Source organism: Vulpes lagopus, chromosome 6 (genome assembly GCF_018345385.1).
Source record: "Vulpes lagopus strain Blue_001 chromosome 6, ASM1834538v1, whole genome shotgun sequence".
Classification (NCBI taxonomy): Eukaryota; Metazoa; Chordata; class Mammalia; order Carnivora; family Canidae; genus Vulpes; species Vulpes lagopus.
Window position 1 is genome coordinate 46,506,415 of NC_054829.1, and position 7,806 is coordinate 46,514,220.

General features: G+C 39.5%; 1 pseudogene; it reads left to right on the forward strand.

Annotated features, from left to right (window-relative positions):
- Positions 1-1,318: 1,318 nt before the first annotated feature.
- LOC121492543 lies at positions 1,319-6,777 on the forward strand (annotated as a pseudogene).
- The last annotated feature ends 1,029 nt before the right edge of the window (positions 6,778-7,806 follow it).

Consider the following 7,806-nt stretch of genomic DNA (forward strand, 5'->3'; position numbering starts at 1 on the left):
AGACTGATCTCCTGAGGCAACTGAAACAAAACCAGAAGTAAACTATTGAGACTATATCAAAACAAGAAATTTCTGCATAGCAAAGGGAATAGTCAAGAAAACAAGACAACTTGGGGATCCCTGGGTGGCTCAGCGGTTTAGCACCTGCCTTTGGCCCAGGGTGTGATCCTGGAGTTCTGGGATCGAGTCTCATATCAGGCTCCTACATGGACCCTGCTTCTCCCTCTGCCTGTGTCTCCGCCTCTCTCTCTCTCTCTCTCTCTCTCTCTCTCCATGAGACATATACACAAACACTACATTTTCTTTATCCATTCATCCCTTGAGGGACACTCGAGGTTGCTTCATGTCTTGGCTATTATTAAAAAGTGCTACAGTGGGTACAGATATCTTTTTGACCTAGTGTTTTCATTTTCTTCTGATAAATACCCAGAAGTGGAATTGCCAGAATCTCTCTGTCTCTAATGAATAAATAAAAAAAAAAAAAAAACAAGACAAGCTACCGAGTGAGAAAAGATATTTGCAAATGCAATATCCAATAAGGGGTTAGCATCCAAAATATATAAAGAACTTCTACAATTCAACATCAAAAAAAATCCAATTAAAAAATGGGCAGAAGACATGAATAGACATTTCTCCAAAGAAGACATACAGATAGCCAACAGACACATGGAAAGATGTTCAACAGTATTCATCATCAGGGAAATGCAAATCAAAAGCACAATGAGATATTACCTCACACCTGTCAGAATGGAAAAATAAAAAATGTAAGAAACAACAAGTATTGACAAGGATATGGAGAAAAAAGGAACCCTTGTGCACTGTTGGTGGGAATGCAAACTGGTAGAGCCACTGTGGAAAACAGTATAGAAGTTCCTCAAAAAATTAAAAATAGAATTACCATATGATCCAATAATTCTGCTAAATGGTATTTATTTACCCAAAGAATGCAAAAAACACTGGTTTGGAAAGATATATGTACATATATGTTTACTGCTATTTATTTACAATAGCCAAAATATGGAAGACACTCAAGTGTCCATTGATAGATGAATGAGTAAAGATGTGCCATATACATATACATGTATAATGAAATATTACCCAGCCATAATAAAGAATGAACTCTTGCCATTTGCAACAATAGGAATGGATCTAGAGAGTATAGTGCTAAGTCAAATAAGTCAAAGACAAATACCATATGACCTCATTCATATGTGGAATTTAGGAAACAAATTTTAAAAAGATACAAACCAAAAAAACCCAAAAACAGACTCTTAAATATAGAGAACTGGTGGTTACCAGAGGGGAAGTGAGTGGGGCAATGGGTGAAGTAGGTAAAGGTTAAGATTACACTTATGATGAGCACTGAGCAATATACAGAATTGTTGAATCACTATATTGTACATATGAAACTTCTATAATACTCTATGTTAATTATACTGGAATTAAAAAATTAAATAGAGACATTAAAAAATTAAAACTAGGGATCCCTGGGTGGCGCAGCGGTTTAGCGCCTGCCTTTGGCCCAGGGCGCGATCCTGGAGACCTGGGATCGAATCCCACGTCGGGCTCCCGGTGCATGGAGCCTGCTTCTCCCTCTGCCTGTGTTTCTGCCTCTATCTCTCTCTCTCTGTGACTATCATAAATAAATAAAAATTTAAAAAAAAGTTAAAAAATTAAAACTAGAACTATCATATATCTGGCAATTCCACTTCTGGGTATTTATCTGAAGAAAATGAAAACACTAGGTCAAAAAGATATCTGTACCCCCATGTTCACTGTAGCACTTTTTAATAATAGCCAAGACATGAAGCAACCTCGAGTGTCCCTCAAGGGATGAATGGATAAAGAAAATGTGGTGTTGTGTGTATATGTATCATGGAATATTATTCAGCCAGAACAAAAAAAAATTGAAGAAAATCTTGCCATTTGTGACAATGTGGATGGATGTTAAGGGCACTATGCTAAGTGAAATAAGTCAAATAAAGACAAATACCATATGGTCTCATTTTATGTGGAATCTAATAAAAGAAAGAAACCAAATTCTAACTAAATTAAACTAAATTCATAGAACAGAGTAGACTGGTGGTTGCCAGCGTCAGAGCTGTGGTGGAGGTGGAGGAAATGGGTGAAGGTGATCAAAGGGTATACATTTCCAGTTATAAGATGAACACATTCTGGGAATGTAGTACACAGCATGGTGATTATAGTTAACAATGCTGTATTGTTTATTTGAAAATCGCTAAGTGAATAAGTCCTAAAGAGTTCTCAACACACACATGCACTATAACTACATAGGGTGATGGATATGTTAACTAAAATTATGTTAATCATTTCAAAATATATTCATATATCAAATCATCAAGTTGTGCACCTTAAACTTACAAAGTAACATGTCAATTATCCCTCAATAAAGGGGGGTGGAGAATGACAGGCAGACAAGCTATAGTTATTTAGATTTTGATATCTGGACAGTTCTATATGTATATATGTACATATTTTTTTTATTGGAGTTCGATTTGCCAACACATAGTATAACACCCAGTGCTCATCCTGTCAAGTGCCCCCCTCAGTGCCCATCACCCAGTCACCCCATTACCCTGCCCACCTGCCCTTTCACTACCCCTTGTTCGTTTCCCAGAGATAGAGGAGTCTCACATTTTGTCACCCTCTCTATTTTTTCCCATTAATTTTCTCTCCTTTCTCCTATAATCCCTTTCACTACTTTTTATATTCCCCATATGAGCGAAACCAAATGATGATTTTCCTTCTCTGATTGACTTAGTTCACTCAGCATAATACCCTTCAGCTCCATCCATGTCGAAGCAAATGGTGGGTATTCGCCGTTTCTAATGGCTGAGTAATTTCCATCATATATATATATATATATATATATATATATATATATATATATAGCACATCTTCTTTATCCATTGGGACAGTTCATAAAAATGAAGTAAGCCTACAATTTTAAGAACTGATTATAGGGCAGCCCTGGTGGCGCAGCGGTTTAGTGCCGCCTGCAGCCTGGACTGTGATCCTGGAGACCTGGGATTGAGTCCCATGTTGGGCTCCCTGCATGGAGTCTGCTTCTGCCTGTGTCTCTGCCCCCCTCTCTCTCTCTGAATAAATAAATAAATAGTTCTTTAAAAAAAAAAAAAGAACTGATTATATTTGTTGTCAATGGCTAAGTTTAAGCTTTCAAGAGAAAACTAGAATTTTGAAAAAAACCTATATCTGCCATGGTGGCTTTGCCATACTTCCTGATACTTAAAGACTTCTTGGGTTAAATCAGTGGTAATCTTTTACAATGTGCTTTTAAGATATTATATAATGATATACATCAGAATTAGAAGATGTACGCAATTTAGTAAGCAATATTTGATTAATGCATGAGGTTATAAAATCTTGCCAAGGAGTGCCTGGGTGGCTCAGTCAGTGAAGCATCTAATTCTTGATTTCAGCTCAGGTCATGATCTCAGGGTGGTGAAGCTAAGCCCTGGGGTCAGGCTTCCACACTGGGCATAGAGCCTGCGTAAGATTCTATCTCTCCCTCTCCCTCTGCCCCTGCCATCCAGCTCATGCTGTGTTTCTCTCTCTCTCTTTTTCTCTCAAAAAAGAAAGAAAGAAAGAAAGAAAGAAAGAAAGAAAGAAAGAAAGAAAGAAAGAAAGAAAGAAAGAAAAATCTTGCCAAGATAAAAAGATCCAAAGTCTAGGACAGACAATAGATATTAATGTAGGAGAACCCAAAAAGTTCATTAGTTTCTGATTCCACATTACAACTTACTTTTGAGGGGCAGCCTGGGTGGCTCAACGGTTTAGCACTGCCTTTGGCCCAGGGCCTGATCCTGGAGACCCGGGATCAAGTCCCACATTGGGCTCCCTGCATGGAGTCTTCTCCCTCTGCCCGTGTCTCTGCCTCTCTCTCTCTGTGTCTCTCATGAATAAATAAATAAAATCTTTAAAAAAAAACCCCAACAACTTACTTTTTGAGAAACTACTGTTTGTTGAATGTGGTTTGGTATCAGTGACTAATATCCACAATTATCTGAAAAAGATATTAAAATATTCACCCTCTTTCCAACTACTTAACATGTGAGTCCAGACATTCTTCACATAACTTCCACCAAAACAATGCATATATACAACAGACTGAATGCAGAAATAGATGAGATAATTCAGCTATTGTGTATTAACCCAGACTTTAAAGAGATTTCTCTTTTATTTATTCATTTTTTAAAATAGGCTCCATGCCCAATGTGGGGTTTGAACTCATGACCCTGAAGTCAAGAATTGCATGCTCTACTGACTGAGCCAGCCAGGTACCCCTAAAGAGATTTCTTTATAGCTCTTCTCACCAAATATTTTTGTTTTGGAAATATGGTCATTTTTCACAAAAATACATTATTTGTGTTAACATATAATGTTATTATAAAATAATACTTTAAAATTTTTCTCAAATTCAATTCTAATATGGTCATTAATATTGACAGATATAATCCATATAAGCAAAATCTCTTTAATGTCTTCAATAATTCTTAAGAGTACAAAGTAGTCCTGAGGCCAAAAAGTTTGAGAACCTTTACTATATGTTATTTATAGTTAGCCTACAGGCAAACATAATTTTATCAATCTGCTGTCATTTGTTTCATTTTTCACAAAGAATACATATATCTAGTATCATAAACCATTGGTTTTAAATCTGTTTCCCACTCATTTTTTCAGAACCTACTACATAAAGAGGAAAAAGTAAAGATGACAACAATTTTTTCATCAAAAAGAATGCAAGCAATGTATTGGAATACCATCTACTAAGAAGATAAAGAGGATTCTAGCCTAGAATATCTTACCCAAAGAAAAAATAAAAACAAAAAACTTTAAAAATGTCAAAGGGAAAAAAAATGTCAAAGGACCTTTTCAGATATAAGCAAGCTATAATATTAAATCAACAATAGACCTACACTACTAAAGATATTAAAGGAAAACTTTTACATAGGTGAAATAATTATACCAATCAGAAATGTGGATCTAAAAAATAACAACAACAAAATGAAGAGTACTAGAAATTCTAACTACATGGGCCAATGTATTATTTATCTCTTGCTGCTGTAACAAATTACCACAAATTTACAGGCTTAAACAATTTCGTTCTCTAAGTTTGGAGTGTAACATAGGTCCCATTGGGCTAAAATTAAAATATTGTCAGGGCCACACTCCTTTCTGCACTCCCTTTTTGGACTCGATGCCGGGACTCGATGCTGGGACTCGATGCTGGGACTCCAGGATCATGCCCTGGGCCAAACAGGCACTAAACCGCTGAGCCATCCAGGGATCCCCCCTTTCTGCACTCTTTAGGAGATTAAGGAGACACACTCTCACACAATGCTGATAGGAAATGCAGTATCAAAACCTTGAAACTATTTGCAAGCTATTTGCATTAGTTTTTATTAACAAGTTATCACAAATTTAGTGGTGGAAAACAAAACAAATCTGTCACTCACAATTAGAAGTTCAAATTCCATTTGAAGGGGCTAAAGTCCAAGTGTCAGCACAGCTGGTTCCTTCTTGAGCCCCCCCTCTCCGCCCCCACCCCCAGAGGATAATTAACTTTCTTGGCTTTTTCAGCTTATGGACAACGCTAACCTATGTTCCTTATCTGTTCCTTAGCTCACAGCTCTTACATCACTCCAACCCCTTGCTTCCACCATTACATTGCCTTCTGTTCTTATGAAGACCCTTGTGATTACATTGGGCCCACTTGGAGAATCCAAGCTACTTTCCCTATCTCAAGATCCTTAATCACATCTGCAAAATCCCTTTACCATGTTAGGGTTCCATATTCATAGGTTCTGGGAATTAAGATGTAGACACCTTTCGGATGACATTATCTAGACGAAAACCTTTTGCATTGATAACGAGGCTATGATATCTGCTTCAGAACCCTAAAACTGACCACACCTACCTATGGGGACCTCAACCACCTGGTGTCTGCCACCATGAGTGGGGTCACCACCTGCCTGCGCTTTCCTGGCCAGCTCAATGCTGACCTGCGCAAGCTGGCTGCCAATATGGTCCCCTTCCCCCGCCTGCACTTCTTCATGCCCGGCTTCGCCCCACTGACCAGCCGAGGTAGCCAGCAGTACCGGGCCCTGACGGTGCCCGAGCTCACCCAGCAGATGTTTGATGCTAAGAACATGATGGCTGCCTGTGACCCCTGCCATGGCCGCTACCTGACTGTGGCCGCAGTATTCAGGGGCCGCAAGTCCATGAAGGAGGTGGACGAGCAGATGCTGAACGTCCAAAACAAGAACAGCAGCTACTTCGTCGAGTGGATCCCCAACAACGTGAAAACAGCTGTCTGTGACATCCCACCCCGGGGGCTAAAGATGTCCGCCACCTTCATCAGCAACAGCACAGCCATCCAGGAGCTGTTCAAGCGCATCTCAGAGCAGTTCACGGCCATGTTCCGGCGCAAGGCCTTCCTACACTGGTACACGGGTGAGGGCATGGACGAGATGGAGTTCACTGAGGCCGAGAGCAACATGAATGACCTGGTGTCTGAGTACCAGCAGTACCAGGATGCTACGGCCGAGGAGGAGGGGGAGTTCGAGGAAGAGGCGGAGGAAGAGGTGGCCTAGAGCTGATACCTGGTAAAGCGCGTGGAAGCTGTGTGAACTCTTTATTTGCTCACAACCTGTTCTCTGATAGCCGTGTCTCTGTGTGCACTCGCTCTTTTTCCTGTCTGGATGTCACATGCTGTACAGATGCCACCATTAAAGCATTTTCATAGTTAAAAAAAAAAAAAAGATACCCTTTCCAATCCACAGTCCCCACAGCCATCACCTTACAACTCCCCCAAACCACAACACAAAGTCACACAGAGCTTCCTGCCGTCCAGCTGGGAAATGAGGATAGCGCCCAACGGCCGGCCCTTCTTCATTGACCATAACACAAAGACTACAACGTGGGAAGATCCACGCCTGAAATTTCCAGTACATATGGGGTCAAAGGCATCCTTAAACCCCAATGACCTTGGCCCTCTTCCTCCTGGTTGGGAAGAAAGAATTCACTTGGATGGCTGAACGTTATATATTGACCATAGCAGCCAGGTGTTATGTGGAGAGAATGATGCCAGAGAATCAGTGCCCTCATACGGTACTATGATTTCATCCCAAGTTTGCTTGAAAGTAGCCCAGCAAGCTTTCACCCGATTTGATCTTGTGACCTATTAACTTCTTGGTTTTTTTTTTTAATTAAAAAAAATTTGGGGGTCCAAAAAAAAAAAAAAACTTACTTCAGTTACAGGAAAAAACAGCTTACAGCTTAACGCCCTAGAAAGTCCCATATCGGAATGAGAACAGAGCTCAATGCCCTTGAAAGCCCCATATCAGAATGTAAACAGAACTTGAGAAATTCCTCCATCCCTTCTGGAGGTCGCCTAGACCAGCCCATAAAACTGAGCTGGAACCCACCTCGGGGTCCAAGTCCCTGTTCTGCTGTTTCGGGTACACTTGGACCCAAGCTCAAGCTTGTAAATAAACCCTCATGTGTTTGCATCAAAAAAAATAAAAATAAAAAATAAAATAAATTTATAAAAATAAATTATAAAAATAATATTTTTTTGGTGAAAGTATATATTAGGCAGACTTTGTCTGAACTCTTTATTGAATAAAGAGAATGGTGGCATCAAATAAGGCTGTACAAAGTCAAGACCAGATCAAGTAATAACATTTTTGTCTGTATCCTAAAAAAAATGGCAAGCAACTTATGATCTTTAGGTTGGAGAGTGACATCTAAAATGTTCCAAAA